Here is a 22,740-nt window from a genome sequence, read left to right on the forward strand (position 1 = left end):
TCAAGCTTTAAAATTGCACACGCTCAAGGAATAGCGACACATTCTTATACTTAAAAATCTCCATAGGCGACGCTTTAAATTATTGAATTAAATTTGAATTATTGCTCTCACTATAAAGTTTGCGGCTATACCTTACATGTGTGGTGTGAACACCGTTTACACATTATGTATGTGTGCATGACCTACATATGTGTTTGCTCCTGCGCACAAGCACTTAAAAAAAAAAATATTATATATATATTTTTTTTTTTTTCATTTTTTTACACGGTCCTTTTAATTTTTTTATCACTTTTATTCCTATCACAGAAAATGTAAATATTCTGTGTGATATAAATAAGGTATTGCAGGTCCACTTTATGGAGACATCTGGGGTTGAAAAGACCCCAAATATCTTGTCTACCCTGGAAACCAGGGTAAAGATGGCAGTGCTTACATATGCCAGAACCAGAAGTGATGCCATGATGTCGCTTCTGGCCTCCCAGGACCATAGAGATGGCTGGGGACTGTCTGGTCCATGGCCAGCTTAGGATAACCTGGCGGTACCACCGGATTGGATCCCGGGCTCCCCAATCACATGGGAAAGACGTCTAAATAGCCGCTAGGATGACTTTTACACACAAAAAAAAAAAATGGCGATCACCTCCTGGAAAAAAAAAACAATACCGGGGTGATGCTTGCAGCTGCAGGCATCATCCCGGTATAAACTGCCAAGTACATACATACAAAATCTAGAGCAAAATCCTTCAGGCCTTGTTCACGCATACACGCAGAAAAACCGATGGAAAAAGCACGCGTATTTCACTTGCAGAGAGACAAGTGTACATCAGTTTTCATGCACGGTTCTTCCAGGATTCCTGAACAGAACAAAGTCTGCATGATACCAGTGTTGTGGTGTGAACAGGGCACAAAGAGAACAAAAAAAAAAAAATGACCCGATTTCAACATCCACACGTTCAAAGTGGATGGGGGAATCACTGCTACAGTGCCTGTGTATTCTGACAGCGGGGAGACTTCCCCACTGTCGGAATACACTGATCATCGCTGCTGGCTATAACCAGTGGTGCCTATTGTGCAGAAATTTTCCAACAGGCTGGTTGTATAGAAGTCAATTGGCAGCCTGCTCTTTCATGGATCGAAATTCAGCCAGTTCTTGCTGAACTAGCCACATTTTGATCTATGTATCGCAGGCTTTATACAAGATCCTGGGCAAAAATTTCTAGACATTTGAACATACACATTGCTTTACCTTTTTGCAGTAAACAGTTTCAGAGCTAGCTCGCTATCTAGTTCTCAATGGATTGTAAATGTTTACATACAACTAGGCCATGGCTGCTGCTGCTATCACATGTGCTCCCCCCAGTCACGTAAAGTCACAATCCAGCTTTACCCTATTCAATTATCTATTGCACGAATAGTGGGTAATTGCTGCTACCTGCACACAAAGTTCATTTATTTGCATAGTGAGGAACTTTGACACTAATCAATTAATGTTAGGATAAGCTATAAACAGTAGGGAAATAAAAAAATGAAAAAAGGCAAAAACTAAAAAGGAAATACAGTAATGTGTGAGGGATCAGTATAACCAACAAAAACAGGCTAGTGGGAGAAGGTTCAGGTCTGTAAGAAGAATGGAAACAAATTCGGCCTTTTGCATGCAGCAGCAATGGAGGCCATACAGCGTTCTTTCAGACATATTTCTCTGCCTGAGAGTGACCGGTGGATAGTACAGCCAACCTTTACAAACGAATGACAGGCAGGCTGGAGAGGCAGCTGTACAGGTATATAAAAATACCATTGTTTACATGCAAACTGGGACATTCGCACTGCCCTGAACACAGATTATCTGCTTTTGCTTATCTGCTACAGGGCGGCACGGGTGCGCAAAATCACGTATATATACGTGATTTCGCAGTTCTGGTTAGGGGGCGTGCGCGAGCCACGTGCGTGCCCTACCCGCACTGCTATTCACAGCCTCGGCCTTTGATTACTTGCCAGAACCCGGTGATCGTTTATTATTACCGACGTGGAGAGAACTGTATGTAAACAATACAGTTCTCTCCCCTGTCAGCTCTGCACACTGCTTTGTATGGCTCTGCATAGCAGAGCCATACAAAGCAGTGTGTTTACAATTGAAAGCACACACAGCACATAATGTGAAACAGCACACAGTTAGCTCTTTGATCGCGTCTGTAAAAGAGAAGGCATGCAGCTAGCACATGTTCCCCGGCCTGCACATAGTATTATTATTATACAGGATTTATATAGCCCCAACAGTTTGCTCAGCGCTTTACAACATAAAGGGAGACAATACAGCAACGATACAGTTTAATACAAGAGGGTTAGGAGGCCCCTAAAGTCTAGACTAAAGGAGGATTTTTAGAGGGAAGTTGCTAAAGCAGAACTAAGGTTTTTATGCAATGATAACATTCTAAAAGTTTAAAATAATTCATGCTTACTTGCAAAACTAAGCGTCTTGTGTCTTTCTCAAGCTGAGCTCTCAGCAGCAAGATCTAGGATTCTAAATTACCTCCTGGATTGATCTTAACCAACTGCACAGCTCAGAAAACACAGGGGGGATTTATCGAAACTGGAACAGCCAGATTCTGGAGCAGCTGTGTATGACAACCAATCAGCTTCTGTCTTTAACTTGTTCAGTTAAGCTCTGAAAGTGAAAGACAGCAGCTCATTGGTTGCCATGCACTGCAACTCCAGAGTCTGACTGTTCTGGTTTTCAGAAATGCCCCTCATACTGTTTCCACACCCCAACACCTTTCAGCAGCTGATTTAATCACTTAACGAGTATGTGACTTCTTTATCTTCTAATCCTTTTCTATGTTACAGGTTAAGCCTGTTCCATGGCCACTGCACCTGATTTCCAGTTGCAGGGCGACTCCTTTCTCTTTCCGCATCCTATGGAGTCATCCTACACTGTGTGCATCAATAGAAACACACATCCCCAGGATGGAAAGGAATGTCCCTACTCCTCTCTCCTTCTCTAATCTCCAAACAGACTGGCTGGAGTCTGTGCTTTCCACTGCTAACTATGTACATTTTTATGCACGTTGACATCAGTTAGCATGCACATCATTTATATGCCCTGTTCATAACACAGTGTTATTGTCACGTCAGTTTTTTTTTTCAACACAGAAAACTGCATACATGTTGCAGATTCCCACACAGATCCACATGTGCTACTAGTGTTGTGTGAACAGGGCACATAGAGAACAAATGATTATTCTGTGCCCTTGCAGAACACGTGCAGAAAAATGACATCTCTGCACAATGGTGTGAAGTCATGCTTTGTCTCTTCTACATTAAAGTTACTTACCTGCCTGTCTGCCCTTGCACAGTGAGCCACATATGCACTGCTTACTGTACAAATTCGGCAATGCCGACTCTGACTGTACTCCCGCGCATGCGAGGGAGTGAGGTTATCTGAGCCTGGCCAATTACAGCAGGCGGTGATCGAGACCCGGAATCCAGCAGGGCAAGGAGCGAAGGACGGCGCATCACTGGAGCCGAGTTGAGTATCAGTGCATTAAAGCATTACTAAACCCACCAGTTTAAAGTGATTGTAAACTGTTTTTTTTTTAGTTTTACCTACAGGTAAACTTATAATAAAGCTTACCTGTAGACAAAATGCATATCTTCTAAACTAGCGCCGTGTAGGATATTCTCTCTTCATTTAATCTGGCACATGTGCTCTGGAGGTACATTTTACATACTGTGCAAGAATGCAATGCATACTAGCACATTATGACATTACCATGCAGGGGACTTTTTTTGTTGTTGTCTGCGGTTTACTACCGCTTTAACGCTTTTCAAATCAGTTACACTCAAGGCATGTCTTGAATGACAATGGTCTCAGTTGCAAGCGTGTGTATTTTAGCCCTCAACAGAACTGTCAAGCCATCAAATAGCTGGTGTCATAGCTGACCACATGGTCAGCACCATGGCAACTGCAAATCAAACAGAGGCTAAGATGGCAGCTTCTTTGGCTGTAAAGCAAATGAAGATTTAGTCTAGCTTTAACAAAAAAATCACTACACGATAAGAGTTTTTCAGCAAAAGACACATGCAAACACTTGTCTCCGGCTCCCGGTGATTATTTGATTTGTTTTGCTATGTACACTGCATGGCACACCAATAGAGTTGGGTGCCAGACACAGTATTTGCAGGAGTTGTATCATCAATGAATGGCCAAGAAGGAGTCCTGCCAGAAGAAAATTAAGCAGTAGTGGGATCCTGAACTCATCACCACAGCAGGACAGAATGGTAGAAGAGGCCTCTTTCACATAGGTGTTCCGTATGCCCATTTTTCATCTGTCCATTTACGGATGAAAACCGGATACCCATGAATTTCTATGGACTGGCGGATGTAAAAGGATGATCATCTGTATACATCCATTAATGTCCGTATCCATTAACATCCGTTTTTTTGAACGGAAGAAAACCCTATAAAAAAAAACAAAAAACAAAATAGAACAGAACGGACGAAAAACGGATGTAAACTGATGAAAAAAAAACGGATGTACACTGATGAAAAAAAACGGATGTACACTGATGAAAAAAAACGGATGTACACTGATGAAAAAAAACGGATGTACACTGATGAAAAAAAACGGATGTACACTGATGAAAAAAAACGGATGTAAACTGATGAAAAAAAACGGATGTAAACTGATGAAAAAAACGGATGTAAACTGATGAAAAAACGGATGTAAACTGATGAAAAAACGGATGTAAACTGATCCATTTTTTCTTTGAAAAAACTTGACTGAACTGATGAAAAAAAAACGGAACGCCCATGTGAAAGAACCCTAAATGCCATTATCTCAAGTATCCCCAGATTATAATGATAGTTCACCCCCAATGACAAGTTTACTTCGGCTTCAAGGTCCATCTAAAACTACCCTTTTCAAAGGTAATAGTGTTGCTGTGATGCCACTGCAGGAAAACGACTATTGCAACCCTGCTGAAGGATGTTAAAAATCATCAGGTCAACTGGCGGGATCATAAAAAAAAAAAAAAACAATGTCACTTGGGGCTCTGATATCAATAAATGGTCTGTTATTACTACTAACCGCCTGCATCATAAATTAAATCTTTTTCCTTTGACCCTAATTCTACATTACCCTTTGAACATTAGACCCCATCCTTAATATATCAGTTCCCTGTATCTTTAGGACTCTAATGTTAGTGATGATAGCAAAATTGATTTATATTTCCATATGCAGCACCACTTAGGGCAATTTAATATATAAGACTAAACTGCACTTGTAATAAATTATGCCAGCACTAGAAAGCAAAAAGAAAAAAAAAAAAAACATGTCCACTTACATCTACTAGTAATTTGAGTACTTAAGATCTAACACAAAAATCCGTTCAGCAATTTTCAATTGGCATTTGCTGCCTAATCATGTTTTGATTTGAATTTGAAAGCCAATACAGTGTTCAAGCGGAATGCACAGACTGAAAATGGATGCAAAGCAACCTGCATACTAGAAGCTTCAAAAAAATCAGCATCGATTGAAGCTCTGGTGCTTATGTTCCAGTACCAAAAGAGCTTGTCCTGAGCTGCACACTGATATCCAATAGGTATTTCTTCAGCCCAGATGGCTCCTTAGGACAGCCTCCACATGTAGGCCATGCCCCACCGACACATTTCACCCCCAATGTGCTTTTCAGAGGTTCTCGATGGTTAAGCCCTTTTGGGTGAAGCTTGGTTGGGACAGACTGTTGGAGCATGCAAGGTTTTAGAAAAATGTACCAGGTCTCAGTCTGATGTCAAGTTTGAGAACCGCTGGTCTAGGGGAATAAACAAATTGTTCCTCTGTCCCAGGCAGCCTCCAAATCTCTTTGCTCCTGCTTTGGAATGTGGGCAGGCAATCAACCAATCGTGTACAATGCTGTACTAAAGGTGACTGCTGGTCCTGCATTGAAAGCGAGGATGTCAGTGAAATGGACGACCCAATGGGTGGCTTCCATTGATCAGTCATTACTGGAATTGGGGGAAAATGTCTACAGGTCTTTGAATTAACTGTTTCTATTTCATCTCCCCGAGACTAAACCTGCAATAGATACTGAATATACACAGGGGAAGGCACAAAAATGCAATTTTTGCCAACTTTAACTTGAATTTTTATGTTAAACATTTTGAAAGTACATGGTTTATATTGGTGGCAACACCAGGCTTTAAACAGGCGCCTGACTGCTACAGCAGCCAAGAGTCTGTTTACATTTCTTGAGCCGACTATCAGCTATCTAATGGAAGCGATTCAGCCATCCAAACACTTCCCCATGCACTGGAAGCTGTGACAGCAATAAAGTTACAGTAAAAGTTGCTGGAGGCCAATACTAGTGTGCCCATTCTTTATGTTATTTGAAAATTCAATAAAAATTTATAGAAGAAAAAAAAAAAAAAAAAAGAAATGGAAATGTTGGTGGCTGGAGGTAATACACAGAAACTTCCTTTTAATATACAAGTTCAATAAAATGTAGCAAGCCACATGTACAAAAGTCATCTTCATCAATTATTACTCAAGCAATGCAATCAGTTTTAGATTACACACTATGAGATCAGGCACCCAGCCAGCTAAATGAGCAGGGACAGACGTTGGACAATTTATATCTGCAACCATCATGAATAGAAAAAAAAAAAATGTACGACATATGTCACCGTAAAATGAATTCATATATTAGACAACTAGGTAATGCCTGTAAGTAGGAATAGCCTTCAAATTCCTCTATAATATATGGTTACTCGTACATCTACTATTATGTGATGTTATTGATTGCTACTATTTAGTTACCGGTTACTCTCACATCATTACTGCAACTCAGGATATGTGTCTCCACATCAAAAAATACAAACCATCCTAACCACTTGGCTGCAGTGCATGGAAGTTATTAAGAGCATTATGATGTTTCTGTTAGAGCTGTAGAAGACCTGCTTCAGAATCTCCAGTATCTGTGAAATACCACCATGGTAGACCATATCTAACTGACAGCTGAGAATTATTCTGTACCAGTATCTGTGAAATACCACCATGGTAGACCACATCTAATTGACAGCTGAGAATTATTCTGTACCATCTACATGGATTGACAGTTACCCGTGTTTCCCCGAAAATAAGAAACGGTCTTATATTTTTTTAGGCTGGGGTTCAGGGGTGACTTGACAGGTGAGTTTCAGACAGGGTGCAGGGGTGAGTTGCAGACAGGGAATGCAGAGGTGAGCTGCGGCCAGGGGGTGCAGAGCTGAGCTGCGGCCAGGGGGTGCAGAGCTGAGCTGCGGCCAGGGGGTGCAGAGCTGAGCTGCGGCCAGGGGGTGCAGAGCTGAGCTGCGGCCAGGGGGTGCAGAGCTGAGCTGCGGCCAGGGGGTGCAGAGCTGAGCTGCGGCCAGGGGGTGCAGAGCTGAGCTGCGGCCAGGGGGTGCAGAGCTGAGCTGCGGCCAGGGGGTGCAGAGCTGAGCTGCGGCCAGGGGGTGCAGAGCTGAGCTGCGGCCAGGGGGTGCAGAGCTGAGCTGCGGCCAGGGGGTGCAGAGCTGAGCTGCGGCCAGGGGGTGCGCAGGGCCAGCGCCGGAGGTGGTGGAATGGCGTTCCGTCGTGTTCCGGCTGAAAAAAACCCTGATCACAACTAGGTCTTATTTTCGGGGTAGGTCTTATTTTAGGGGAAACAGGGTATATGTCTTCCAACAATTTGGCTCCCGAAATATATTTCACTAGATACATACACCTTTAAAAACTATACAGCAGCATAGACTACATATCTTAGCACTCACAATGGAGAACATTTGAGAAGATAATAAACCCTTCAAAATCAAAGGACCTATTTTTCCTTTTAAAGCATATCTAAACTCCAAAAGTGTAATACATTGCAGCTTACCAGTCTCTATATGTGCTGCTAGAATAGGTTTTCCTTTCTGGTTTTGTTCCTTTTTTTTTTTCACATGGTAACCTTGTGAAACACACATTTCCTTGTCCCTGGATGGCTATGTTTAGATCTGCACTTTCTATTGAGAGAGCCATGACTGCTACCCAGGTTTGAAAACGAATATGTCTGCCTATGTTCATTTTTACAACATTGTAGCTAAAGGGATTAGTAGCTTACATAAAATACACCGTGTTCCAAATTATTATGCAAATTCTATTTAAGTGTCACAAAGATTAAATATTTTGTTTTTCAGTTTAACTCATGGATGGCATTGTGTGCCAGGGCTCTTTTGATAACTGAAAACAATCTCGGACATCTGTGATAATTAGATTGACAGGGGAGCCCAATTTAAGGAAAACTACTAAAGGAGGGTGTTCCACATTATTAAGCAGAGCACCATTTTCAAGCAATATGCGGAAGAAAAAGGATCTCTCTGCTGCCGAAAAGAGTGAAATAGTTCAATTCCTTGGACGAGGTATGAAAACATTAGATATTTCACGAAAACTTAAGCGTGATCATCGCACTATTAAGAGATTTGTGGCTGATGCAGAGCACAGACGGGTTCGTGCAGATAAGGCACATTGAGGAAGATTTCTGCCAGATCCATGCATCGGATCAAGAAAGCAGCTGCTATAATACCATTACATAGCAGCAAACAGATATTTGTAGCTGCTGGTGCCTCTGGAGTCCCACGGACATCAAGGTGTAGAGTCCTCCAGAGTCTTGCAACTGTGCATAAACCTTCTATTTGGCCACCACTAACCAATGCTCACAAGCAGAAATGGCTGCATTGGGCAGAAAAATACATGAAGACTAATTTTCAAACAGTCCTGTTCACTGATGAGTGCCGTGCAACCCTGGATGGTCCAGATGGATAGAGTAGTGGATGGTTGGTGGACGGCCACCCTGTTCTAACAAGGCTGCGACATCAGCAAGGCGGTGGTGGAGTCATACTTTGGGCCGGAATCATGGGAACAGAGCTGGTCAGTGCCTTTAGGGTCCCCGAAGATGTAAAGATGACCTCTGCAAAGTATGTGGAGTTTATGACTGACCACTTTCTTCCCTGGTACAGAAGAAAGAACTATGCTTTCCGTAATAAAATCATCTTCATGCATGACAATGCTCCATCTCATGCTGCAAAGAATACCTCTGCATCAATGGCTGCTATGGGGATAAAAGGAGAGAAAGTCATGGAGTGGCCTCCATCCTCCCCTGACCTCAATCCTATTGAGAACCTTTGGATCATCATCAAGCAAAAGATCTATGAGGGTGGGAGGCAGTTTACATTCAAACAGCAGCTCTGGGAGGCTATTCTGACATCTGGCAAACAAATTCAAGCAGAAACTGTCCAAAAACTCACAAGTTCAATGGATGCAAGACTTGTGAAGCTGCTATCAAATAAGGGGTCCTATGTTAAAATGTAACGTGACCTGTTAAAATGTTTAAAAAGTTAAAATGTTGTTAAAAGTTTGACTGAAATAGCTTTTGATTTCAGTAAATATGCTGCAAACACAACAAATGACAATTTTTAGTTCTTTACAACCTATAAAGTGTTTTGAAACTTACTGTGCGGAATAATTTGGAACAGTGCATTGGAAGTGTTTTATGTAAAAAAAAAATACTGTTATTAGGAGGTTTGTTCAATAAAATGTGAATTGTACTCTTAATAGTTGATAACATGAGAATTATGCTGACTGTTATTTACATCAATTATTTAGGTAAATGAGAAAAATATCATTTGCATAATAATTTGGAACAGGGTGTAGATAACGTTTCTGGTCAAGTGGTATTTTCTATACTTGCTAAAGATAGTACCTAGACTAAAAAACTACCGTAATTTTCGCTCCATAAGACGCACCTGACCATAAAACGCAGCTAGGTTTTAGAAGAGGAAAACAAGAAAAAAAATATTCTGAACCAGAGACTGCAGGTACTCCGCAGAGTTGTCCTCCCTCTCCGTCTTCTGGGCCACGTGACAAGTACCAGAAGACTGCCGGACCATTCACAAAGTGCAGCACTTCTCGCGCATGCTGTGACAGCTTGTGGCTTCACAGCCGGATGTCCACACTAAAGACGCCGGCACCGGGGAGAGAAGACGGTGAGCACAGTGCTGGACCAAGGAACACAGAAGAGCCGAGCGGCCGGCCCGGTATTCTAACACGGTGGCAGCGGGAATTCTGGGCCGGTCGCTCCATAAGACGCACAGACATTTCCCCCCCCCAAATACAGTAATGCAGCCGTCACATCTAAGGACTAAGCTGTAAAGTATTGCGTTTTAAATCTGCCTAGCAACAAGAAAAAATATGAAAAAAAAAAAAACAACGCAAAACACAATGCACAAATGGCTCAGTCACAACCTGCATAGGTGTGAACCTAGCCTAAAGTCAGAACTCCTAATATGAACGTATATCAGGGCAAGGAAACAAAGTACAGAAGCCGCTGGATCAGTATTCACAGACAAGCAACTAGTATTTTCAAAGGGTGGTCATTAATGATAGTCTATTGCTGAAGGATCAGGTCCTATATTATATCACTCAAACCTTTCACTCATTCACATTCTTAAAGCAGTTCTAAAGGCTTAAGGGTTTTTACCTTAATGCATTCTGTTATTAGGATCCCACCCAGCCCAGGAGCTTTGCCTTTCTCTCCTCTCAGGACAGGCCACTGGCTCCTGCTGCTTTCAATCAAATCCTGTGACGAGGGAGCGGGGTTTGGGGGGGGGGGGGGGCAAGGGCTGAGCCACACTGTCAGCGTCTATGGACGCAGGCAGCGCACCTGAGGACAAAGCCCGCACGGGAGGAGGCAGGAGCACCGGCAGGACTGGGACTGCTCTGTGCAAAACCCTGTACAGAGCAAGTTAAGCACAATATGTTTGGGATTTACAAAAAAAATGAAGCTTTAGAATCTCTTTAATGTGGCTGAGACAATTTGTATGTCCATGTTTTGCTGTCACCAACCAGATTAAATATTTTAAACAAACTTATCAGATGTGATATTTAACAGCTTTCATGCTGCCCTATAGCAGATATACTGCTACAGGGTGGCATGGGTGCACAAGGTATATGTGATTTTGCAGTTCTGGGTAGTGGGCACGCGCTCCCTACTCGCGCCGCCATTTGTGGCCTTGGCTGATATTCACCGGGTCCCAGCCGATGATTTCTCGCCAGCACCCGATAATCACCGAGTATCTCTTGACAGGGGAGAGACCTGTTTATAAACACCACAGATCTCTCCCGTCAGCTCCTGCACACTGCTTTGCAAGGCTCTGCATAGCAGAGCCATACAAAGCAGTGTGCTTACAGTGTAAAGCACATACACAACACAGTGATAACAGCACACAGTTAACCCACGCCCCACGTGTCCTGCCCAGTGCCATTAGTACAGTGTCAGTGCATTTTATTAGCACTGATCACTGTATTGATGTCAATGAGGATGTCAGGGACACCAAGTCAGTTCCCCCCATATCAGAATGCCCACCGCAGTCCCGCAATAAGTCGCTGATCACTGCCATTACTAGTAAAAAAAAAAATTCCAATATATATATATATATACATACACATATACATATATATATATATATATATATATACACATATATACATACACACACACCAATGAATTTACACGTATTGGGATTTTTTTAAGCAAAGACATGTAGCAGAATACATTTTGGCCTAAATTTATGACAAAATTAGATTTTTTTAATTTTTTACTGGACATGTAATTGTTTTTTTCCTCAAAATTGTTGGTCTTTTTTTGTTTATAGCGCAAAAAATAAAAAAAGCGCAGGCTATCAAATACCACCAAAAAAAAGCTCTATTTGTGGGAAAAAGGACGTAAATTTCATTTGAGTGCAGCATTACATGACCACGCAATTGTCAATTAAAGTAACGCAGAGCCATAACACAAAAAATGACCTGGTCAGGAAGGGGGGGGGTAAATCCTCAGGAGGACAAGTGGTTAATATGTGCATATCAGGCTAAGCAATGTATGCATTTAGGGCCCCTTGTAGAATACCTATGTTCTGGAAGTAAGTCCTGAACAAACAGGACCCCAAACAAGTACCACTTGGTACAGCTTTCAGCGTGCCACAGACTTTGACAGGCTGCAGGCAACAGGGTTGGATGCTGCATCTGTTATCACCTTTTACAGAGATAGCTGCTTTTCCTGCAAAAATATTCATCTTCATCCCCCCCTCCAGAAGGCCTCTGCCATTATTATTCAGATATCAATTCACTGTCAGCATTTACTTCTACAATCCTGTTAAACTTGGTGTATGGATATCGGCATACGTCTCTCACACCCTTTTCAGCTTGTGCCTTGCTACTCCCCATGCTGCAGCATGAGTGGTCACCATGGCAGAGAGCACTGAAGAAATGTTTCCCCCTGCCTGCAGAAGAGATTAGTGACATCATTTTCTAGATTGGCCTACTTAGCCTGGGCACAATCACTTGCCTGCAGCTCCCTGATGACTTTTTAATAAGAAAAAGTAGTAAGTTTATAAAGTTTCTGTATATTGTGCCTTGCCAGCAATAAATCATGCAGAAATTTTAGGCTATGGATATCCCATTTACAGACAAGTACTAGAAAGAGTAGAGAAGTGTTTACAATGTACCTGTGCCCAGACAATGGTTATTAAACTATTTGAAAACTCCTACCAAGCAATAAAAACCAAGCTAGCACCGACCTCTCTAGTTCATCTTATTGTGAAGTTATTCATTCTCAAAGATCACAACAAAGACTGTCGAGGTGCGTTTGATGCGTTTCATTAACTGCATCAAGTAAAAGATGGATCAATGTGAATCCAGCCTCAAATTTCATTGCATGCATAGTAAAAATGAATTTTCCTTATAGATACAGGAGGTGAATGATAGCTTATGTTAAATTGTTTTTACTGCTTGTTCAGAAATGGTAAATAATCTAGTGTCCGTAATCTGAGTATAGGTTCACTTTAAAACAGGAAGTTAGGAAAAAACTCCAATTGGGGCACAAACGGCAAAATATGCAATTAGCATTTTTTTTTGTAAAGTGGGGAATGCTAAGAATGTCTGGTTTATTCTGCTGTCTGGGTCCTCACTGAGGATATCAGCATTACTTCCAGGACAAGAGATTGGCATCAAATAGAAGAGGAAGTGAAGAGAAGTCACTAGTATAACTTTGCTTGGTTAAATTCCTTGCTAGAAACGTGCTGGACTGCTGGTAAAGGAAACCTTTCCTCCAAGAAACAGAAGCTACCAATGCTGACACTGCATGCTGCAAATGTTAAAAGAGAAGTATGGCCAAAGCACTTTTGTCAACACTTCTCTTGTGGGTAACAGGAGTGCACTTAGGTTCATTCTCCTGTGATCCAGATCTATTTTGAAGCAAGCTCCGAGCATGCTAAAGTGTATCTGGAAATAAGGTTGTAGATCAGGCAAACACTGCTTTATTTGAATTGTGATGTCTGAAGTTTTTTGTTAGATCATCAGGACAAATACATCCTTGCATCAGTGGTGGATGATCATTATAAAGTAAGGGTCCTTTCACATGGGCAGACCCGTTTAGTGGATCTGCTTGCTCAGCAGGGGATCTCACCGCTGATCCCCACTGAGCAAGCAGATGAAAGTTCTGTGTCCCCTCCGCTGCTGCAGAGCAAACACAGAGCTGCTTGCTCTCCTCAATAAGCGGTCGGGTGATAACAGACCACCTGTCCGTTTTCATCCAACCTGATCGGACAGACAGAGGGGGAATTGGACATCCCATCCATCCCTTTGTGGCGGCTCAGATGTTGGCAGTTGTAATCAGACATGTCCGTTTACACCCACCGCTCCATAGAGGAGAATGGAGGTTCCGATCGGATCCACCTGAAAAACAGGCAGACGGACCCAACTGGAACGTCCGTGTGAAAAAAGGCCTAAATGAGAAAGTGTCTAGTGCCAAGATAAAGCCAAAATTTCCCCTTGGATACAATGGGGGGAATAAAATAGAACTAAAGGCAAAACTTTTATTTTCATTTTAAATAGAGTAAAGAAGGGTTACAACCACTGTAAGGTTTTTTTTTTTGCCATCTGTTTCCCTTAAATTCCTGTCCCATAGCCAAAACAGGAAGTGAGAGGAAATCCCTGCAAATTAAGGGAATAATGGTGCGTTATCAGGGTCACCAGAACTAGTGTCCCCACTGGAAGATATCCCCACTGGTTCTGTTCAGGGAACAACCCAAAATTTAGCATTTTCTTTTACTTTCATTTAGGGATGCACCGAAATTTCGGTGGCCAAAACATTTCGGCTGAAAACACCCCTTCTGACCGCCATGAAAAAAAGCACTGATACAAGTGGCGAAAAAACACAGCCCCTCACCGCCCGCCGCTCGGTAGTTCTCAGCCTTACCTGAGAAACCATCGAACGATCCCGGCGCTGGGCATAGAGATTAGTGAAGGAAAGATGGCCCCCACTCATCTCTATGCCCTTGGAGGACCCAAGCAATGTCACTTCCGCTTCCGGGCATTTTTTTTTTTTTTAAAGCACTACATCAATGTTTTTTTTTTTATCCAATGCTTTACATTGCAGAGGAGAGATGTGGGGTCTTACTGTCACTACAATAATTAACCAGTTCCAGCCCAAGCCAATTCAGGACACTTCTCTCCTACATTTAAAAATCATCCTTGTTAGAAAATGACTCAGAATCTCCAAACATTATATATATATTTTTAGCAAAGAAGATAAAATGGTAGTCGTTGCAATTTTTTATATCACACAGTATTTGCACAGCAATTTTTCAAACGCAATTTATTTGGAAAAAGTACACTTTAATTTTAATGCAAAAAAAAACCAATATACTGTATAATCCAATTTTTTTTGTAAAGTACAGAACATGTTGTTACGTCAAATAACTAAATATTAACCATGTCACGCTTTAAAATTTTCGCACACTCATGGAATGGGGTCAAGCTACGATACTTCTCCATACATGACGCTTTAAAGGATAAGTTCACCTTTTGTAACATGGTACATCCATATTCAGGGTGTAAAGCAACATGTTATGATCAGACCGGCCCCCGCTAGCTGGGGATCTTCTCCCTCCTCGCTGTCAAATTTTTTTTTTAAACCATGGCCATGCGGGGCTCCGCCCACACTGCCGTGGCACTCATTTACAGTCATCTGTGAATGAGAGACTACAAGTCCTGACAGCCTTAGCGGCTGTCAGCTTGTTGTCCTCAATGAACTACCATGGTGCTGTGAAGTGCTGCAGTACTTCATTCATTCTACCTGTCGGTATATCTGTTGCTCGTACATCCCGTTTAAGCAAGTAGATATACTGACAGATCTGCATGGCACCAGCGATCCGCTGATCGATGGTGCAATAGTTTACAGACAAAAATAATAGCAGACAAAAATAATAAATGCACATTTTTTTAACCTGCAAAAAAAATGTGCATTTATTATTTTTTCTAAAAGGTGAACTTTAAACATTTTTACAGGTTACCATTTTAGAGTTACAGAGGAGGTCTAGCACTAGAATTATTGCTCTCGCTATAACGATCGCCACGATACCTCACGTGTGGTTCGAACTCCGTTTACATATGTAGGCGCAACCTACATGTGCGTTTGCTTCTGCGTGCAAGCATGAGGGGACAGAGGTGCTTTAAAAACAAATTTTTAATTATTTTATTTTTACACCGTTCCCTTCTTTTGATCACTTTTAGTCCTATTACAAAGAATGTAAACATCCCTTGTAATAAGAATTGGGCATGACAGGTCCTCTTTATAGAGAGATCTGGGGTCTATAAGACCCCACATCAATAATCTAAACTGGAAAGCATGAGACAAAAAAAAAAAAAAAAAACTGTTCTCAGACTTTCTAGCAAAAAAAAACCCAGCAGTATATCTGCCAGAGCCCGGGAGTGACATCCTGACATTGCTTCCGGCCTCCCAAGACCATAAAGTCGACCAGACACCATCTGGCCCACGGCCAGCTCTATGGTAAACTGGTGCCGCCAGCAAATCAGCCGCTTTTACATTGCAGAAAATCACCGGCTGAAAAAAAAAAAAGATATCTGGATGATGACTGTAACTGCAGGCATTATCCAGATCTCTCCACTCAAGTCTGAGGACATCCGAGGATGAAGGGAAGTGGTTAAAATGAACACATACTCAAAAAGTGAACATCTCATATCTTTTAGGGAATATATACAGAAACATTTATTTTTGTTTATACATTACGCTGAAAAAAATCTGCCTTCTACCTTGCATTCCTACTGAAAAATAGCAATGCACTTCCCGATATCTGTCTAGGCACTCCTGTTCTGTGGCCAAATTGTATATCTGCAGTGTGAAGTCATTCAAAGTCCATCTCGGAAAGCTAATCTCACCAGATTTGGAGTGAAATTTTGAGATGTTACTACTGTGCTGCTCATGGTTTTCCTGGTTTGCTGAATAGGAAGCAATACTTGAGGACCTGCACTATATGCATCTCCGCCCTTCATCCATTCCATTGATCTGGACCTCTTCTGCTGTTTCATGCTAACTGCCCCTCCAGGGAGAGAGTTATTTATTAGCGCTCATTGCCCAAGCACTGCTGTAAATACTATTGGCCTGGCCTGCTGACCCACAAACTTAAAGAGACCCTGTTGTCAGACCACATCAACCCGAAATGATAGAAGATTATATGTGCATTGAATGTACTGTACTATATACATGTCATTTACCTGAGTAGACATCCTAAAGCTCTAAGAATGTTGCTGGGTGTCATCATCTTGGATGTGATGTCATCAGCACCACAGGCTCAGAGCCCACTCTAGTGACACACTATAGTATTTCCTCTCTCTCCTTCCCCATCTACTACAATAAAGCTCATGTGGGATGGCGAGGGGAGGGGTGGAGGAGCTAGGCCAACACAGACCATTATTAGACATTCCCAGAAAAGGAGATGGCTATGACATGGCAGGAGGGAGGGGCTGTGCTATGGAATTGACTCATCCTAGAACAATCAAATTTTCTAGCAAGTTCCAAGGCACAATACAAGTAAATGAAAAAATAATGCAAAATACTATATTTTTCTGTGCTTTCACCTGCATTATTGTTGGTAACAGGGTGTCTTTAAATACTTTCTAAGCTAAGGATCTAAACCAAGTAGGCAGAGCTGGAAAGTCAGCTTCTCAAACTATTGATGTCGTCAGATTGACATGCCTGAGAGACAAATACCATTTAAAGGAGGTTTAGCAATCGCTGCTTTGGTGTTTCTAATGACAGCTTTCCATTGGAAATCTTATCTTTCTAATACTTTCAATTATTAAACTTTAGACTGGCCATACAGTATACAATTTTCTTGCTCAATTTTCAATGAGGCAGCAGGGATAATTTTTGTCACATCATAGTGCAAAGCATAGCTCCTGCAGCAAATGTACACCCACCCCCTCCGCTGAAAAGGCATCCTAAGAAGAGTAAATGGGGGTGGTAAAAACATAGCTCTGCAGCACAGTGAAGTCTAAGATACAAGTCAGATTTTAAGAACCCCCCCCTGCAATAGGAACCTTAGTTTTGGTGAGATACTCCTCAAGGGTTAACTACTTCTACAGCGGGGGTCTACACACTACAGCCTGTGGACCACATCTGGCCCACAGCTAGGACTGGTTGCAACTTCTCAATGTGACTGATTGAGGGTCAAATTAAAATTCCAGGCTTTTATGAACTAGTCTTAAAATGCCCACTCACCCCGTCTAACACATATACTAAATCTGTATTAAAAAAAAATGTCTATTCTTACCCATTTTCTGGTCTGCTCACCTGTGTCTGCCAGTGGCTACTGCAGGGGAGAGGAGGAAGCACCAGTGACTGATGGGCCATAGCAAGCCTACAGGCAATGTCACCACTCCAGCATTACCAGCCATTGTTGGAGCACTCTCTGCTCTCTCCTGTAGCTGGTGCTGGCTGACACAGGGGAGATCATGTGACTGGACTGGTCTGAGAATAGATAGTTATATACATCTTTCTACTACTGGTTAGTCAGTATAGGTTTTAGGAGGAAGGAGGGAGCATTGGTAAGAATAATTAGTAAAAGTCTGTAAATCTACTTTAAGGTCAGCAGAGGCTGCCTATGGTCTCAGCTGTTGATGTATGGGGGGACGCTGATGGGCAACCTGATAAATAGGGGGCCGCTAATGGGTAACCTGATGTATGGGGGGGGGGGGAAATGCTGATGGGCAACCGGATGTATGAGGGGATGCTGATGGGAAACCTGATGTATGGTGGGGACGTGATGGGCAACTTGATGCATGGGGGGATGCCGATGGGCAACTTGATGCACGGGGGGATGCCGATGGGTAACCTGATGCATGGGGGGACGCCGATGGGCAACCTGATGCACGGGGGGACGCCGATGGGCAACCTGATGCACGGGGGGACGCCGACGGGCAACCTCATGTAGGGGGGGGGACGCCGACGGGCAACCTCATGTAGGGGGGGGGACGCTGACGGGCAACCTCATGTAGGGGGGGGGGACGCTGACGGGCAACCTCATGTAGGGGGGGACGCTGACGGGCAACCTCATGTAGGGGGGGACGCTGACGGGCAACCTCATCTATGGGGGGACGCTGACGGGCAACCTCATCTATGGGGGGACGCTGACGGGCAACCTCATCTACGGGGGGACGCTGACGGGCAACCTGATGTATGAAGGACAGGGACACTGACGGGCATCATGATGTATAGAGAAGGGAGTTTTGGACAATGATGGGAAACCTGCTGTATGGGGGGATGGTGATGGGCAACATGATGTATTGGGGCATCGTCAATATTCCCATTGCACATGTTCCTGGAAATAGACTCAGCGGTAACAGAGGCTGTAGCAACTACCAGCTGGAATCATCACAGATCAACACATTTATTTGCCAGCGCACCATTAATCGTCAAATGTCATCCAAAGCGTTATACTGCAGAAAGATCACATCACAAAGGACCAAGTGCAATATAATGGAGCCACACAGGACCCCTTCATCAGACATCAAATGGATTATGCGCAGCTCCAAAACACTGCACTTGGTCCTTAGTGATGTGATCTTTCTGCAATGAAATCTCCGGGCGATCCTTCCTAATCCGCGTTGTGACGGTGAATATACGCACTGACGCAAGTGGGGACTCTAAATCAAGGTGGGATTCTGATGGGGACCTTGACGTACAGGTGGATTGTGATGTTTAGAAGAACTAAATTATACTCTGATTATAGCTGAAAGACCCCAATTCTAAAGGGATACAAACACTGCAACTTCTTCATCAGAGCACAGGGAGTGCAGCAGGTGATTACAGTGATCCTGACCCTCCTATTCAGGAATCAGTCTGCACAGGACATGGGGAGACAAACTGCTGTTTTTTTCATACAAACAAAAAGGAAGGACTCATCCCTCATCCATTTAAATCTGAACACACATTACAACACACAGGTTCTGAGACTAATAGAATGCAGATACGGCACTAAGTGAGTTTAATGACCGCCGTAGTCTGCCACAGAACCCGTGTCATTAATATGTGTGTGGATTAAAAGGGATGAGGTGGCAGCCATAGATCACCCGGAGTGGACTGCTTGTTTTCTCAATAAGAGTGGAGTTCCCCTTTATTGTTGCTCTAACAAAGCCCCAGTTCACCCCCCCCCCCCCTGTCAGCCCTGTGTATTGTCTCTGATTGATGACCCCTCCATTACACAGGCAGCTGGGAGCCGATCAATGCATGTCCTCCTCCACAGATGAGAGGGTGTCAGTGGTCAGGGAGAACATCGTGCTGTGTGTGGTTCAATCATCTCTCCATTATTATCACCACAATGACACCACTCACCGATTCTGCCTGTAATCTGAACATCTGTCCCCATCAGACACCCTCCATGCGTCCCTCCCTCGTACTCCACCCAACAGATGTTCTCCAGACCCAGGCTGACACTCCACCGCCGTGCCTGGCCGTTCCTAGTCAGCACTTCCTCCTGCGCCACGGCAACCTCCCACCACCAACCCAATTCCCCTTCCTCTTGCTCTCCCCTTCACCAGCCTTCAAGCCAATACCACCAACCCTTTGGCTATCATCCCGCTACCGGCCTCACCGTTCTCCGCGGAGCCGCCTCTCCCTTCTCTTCTTTCTGGCCGCTTCCGCTCCGCCCCGGGGCAGATCCTCCCGCGAGACTTCCTGGACGACGTCAGATCCCGCAGGCGTAGCAGTGCATTGCGTCAGCGCGTTGGAGGCGAGGGAATGAAGCTGGTGTGTTGCCATGTTATGTGTGGGCAGGACTGACACTTCATGTATTGGGGCCTATGTGTGAAAGATGTCCCTTTGTCTCCAGCCCTTCAATACACAAGTATCCCTATTGTGGGTGTGAGGAAGACATGTAAACAACTGTATCAAAGCAGAGTTTGCACTTCTGCTCTGATTCTTCAGCTCTGATCCTTATTCAAACTACACTATATTGCCTAAAGTATTGGGACACCCCTCCAAATTAGGGGATCCAGGTTTTCCAGTAACCTCCATGGCCACAGTAGGGTTGCCATCTCATCACTTTAAAACCGAACACATTAATTCAACAGATTCTGTGGCTGATTAAGGTGATAATTAAACTCACTTAGAGTCTTATCTGCATTAAATTATTTATTTTATTTCAGGTACTTATATAGCACCATAAATTTACGCAGCGCTTTTTATATATATTGTACATTTATTATTATTATTATTATACAGTATTTATATAGCACTAAAAGGTTTGCTCAGCGCTGTACAATAGCAAGGGGGACAGAACATGAGACAATACAGCAGGGGTGTCCAAACTTTTTTCAAAGAGGGCCAGATTGGATGAAGTGAACATGGTGGAGGGCCGAACATTTTTCCGAACATTCTTTGAACCATTACAATTAAATGCAAATAAATTATTTTATGCAAAGTTAATTGCAAACGACATACTTTTCATTTCATAACATTAAGATCAACTGACAGCTGAGTTTTCACAATGTATTGAAAATAAATTTTAAAAAAAATTACCTGCACTAATGTGAAGGGTGAAAAAGGTAGCTGGAGCTGAAGTCTCTGCTCGGCAGCCGGGAGGGGAAGAGAAACACACTTCACGCTGGAAGCCCGGCCCTGACGTCACCGCCCTCTGTCGCTCCCAGCGCGGCGCAGTCACGCATGCACACTGCTCTCAAGCAGAAGACTGTCTGCCACAGAAGGGAGGGCTGTGCGACAGCCGCATTTACACAGACCAGGGAGAACGCGCCGCAGTCAGGCATGCGCACTGCCCTCTGCTCTCAAGCAGAAGACTGTCTGCCATAGAAGGGAGGGCCATGGGAGGGCCACATTACACAGAGCAGGGAGGGCTGTTGGAGGGCCATATTAAACCGACCCCCGGGCCGTAAATGGCCCGCGGGCCGGACTTTGGATATGCCTGCAATACAGTAACAAAAGAAATTACGAGGTATTCAAGGGCATCCCTAACTCTCAAGGGGCGCACAATCTAAGGTCCCTAACTTATTTCATACATGGGACAATTTAGACAGGATCCAGTTAACCTACCAGCATGTCTTTTGGAGTGTGGGAGGAAACCAGAGTACCCAGAGGAAACCCACACAGGCACAGGGAGAACATGCAAACTCCAGGCTGGTGGTGTCATGGCCAGGATTTGAACCAAGAACCCTAGTACTGCCAAGTGGAAGTGCTAACCACTGAGCCACTGCGCTACCCAAATTAGCCTCAGAACCTGTGTAATTAATATTTGTTTGGTTTTAAAGGGATGAGGTGGCAACCCTAGGCCACAGGTGTATAAAATCAAGCATCTAGGCATGCAGACTGCTCCTACAAACATTCGTGGAAGAATGGGTCGCTCTCAGGAGCTCAGTGAATTCAAGCGTGATACCGTGATAGGTTGCCACCTGTGCAATAAGTCCATCCGTGAAATTTCCTTACTACTAAATATTTCACAGTCAACTGTTAGTGGTATTATAACAAAGTGGAAGCAACTGGGAACAACAAAAACTCAGCCATGAAGTGGTAGGTCATGTAAAATGACAGAGCGAGGTCAGCGCATGCTGAAGAGCATGGTGGGTAGAAGACATCAACTGTCTGCAGAGTCAATAGTTAAAGACCTCCAAACTTCATTTGGTCTTCAGATTAGCACAACAGGGTGTAGAGAGCTTCATGGAATGGGTTTCCATGGCTGAGAAGCTCCATCCAAGCCTTACATCACCAAGTGCAATGCAAAGTGTCGGATGCAGCGGTCCAAAGCACGCCACCACTGGGCTCTAAAGCAGTGGACTCTAGAGTGACGAATCACGCTTCTCTGTCTGGCAATCAGATGGATGTGTCTGGGTTTGGCGGTTGCCAGGAGAACGGTACTTGCTTGACTGCATTGTGGCAAGTGTAAAGTTTGGTGGAGGGGGGATTATGGTGTGGGGTTGTTTTTCAGGGGTGGGCCTTGGCCCTTTATTTCCAGTGAAGGGAACTCTTAAATCATCAGCTTACCAAGACATTTTGGACAATTTCATGCTCCCAACTTTGTGGGAACAGTTTGGGGATGGCCCCTTCCTATTCCAACATGGCTGCGCACCAGTGCACAAAGCAAGGCCTATGAACACATGGATGAGCAAGTTTGGGTGGAGGAACTTGACTGACCTGCACAAAGTCCTGACCTCAGCCTGAAAGAACACCTTTAGGATGAATTAGAGCAGAGACTGCAAGCCAGGCCTTCTCATCTGACATCAGTGCCTGACCTCACAAATGCGCTTCTGGAAGAATGGTCAAACCTTCCCATAGACACACTCCTAAACCTTGTGGACAGCCTTCCCAGAAGAATTGAAGCTGCTATAG

At 43.6% G+C, this 22,740-nt stretch overlaps 1 protein-coding gene across 2 annotated transcripts in view; it reads right to left on the reverse strand.

Annotated features, from left to right (window-relative positions):
• GRB2 (growth factor receptor bound protein 2) overlaps nt 1–20,098 on the reverse strand; it is a 101,011-nt gene extending 80,913 nt beyond the window's left edge. For both annotated transcript variants that reach the window (XM_089654915.1, XM_089654914.1), the window contains exon 1: nt 19,997–20,098. The gene's annotated coding sequence lies outside the window, so the exon portion shown is untranslated. The remainder of the gene's footprint in view (nt 1–19,996) is intronic.
• Nucleotides 20,099–22,740: the final 2,642 nt, after the last annotated feature.

Source organism: Staurois parvus, unplaced genomic scaffold (assembly GCF_062004578.1).
Source record: "Staurois parvus isolate SC_StPar_1 unplaced genomic scaffold, SC_StPar_1.0 ptg000813l, whole genome shotgun sequence".
Lineage (NCBI taxonomy): Eukaryota > Metazoa > Chordata > Amphibia > Anura > Ranidae > Staurois > Staurois parvus.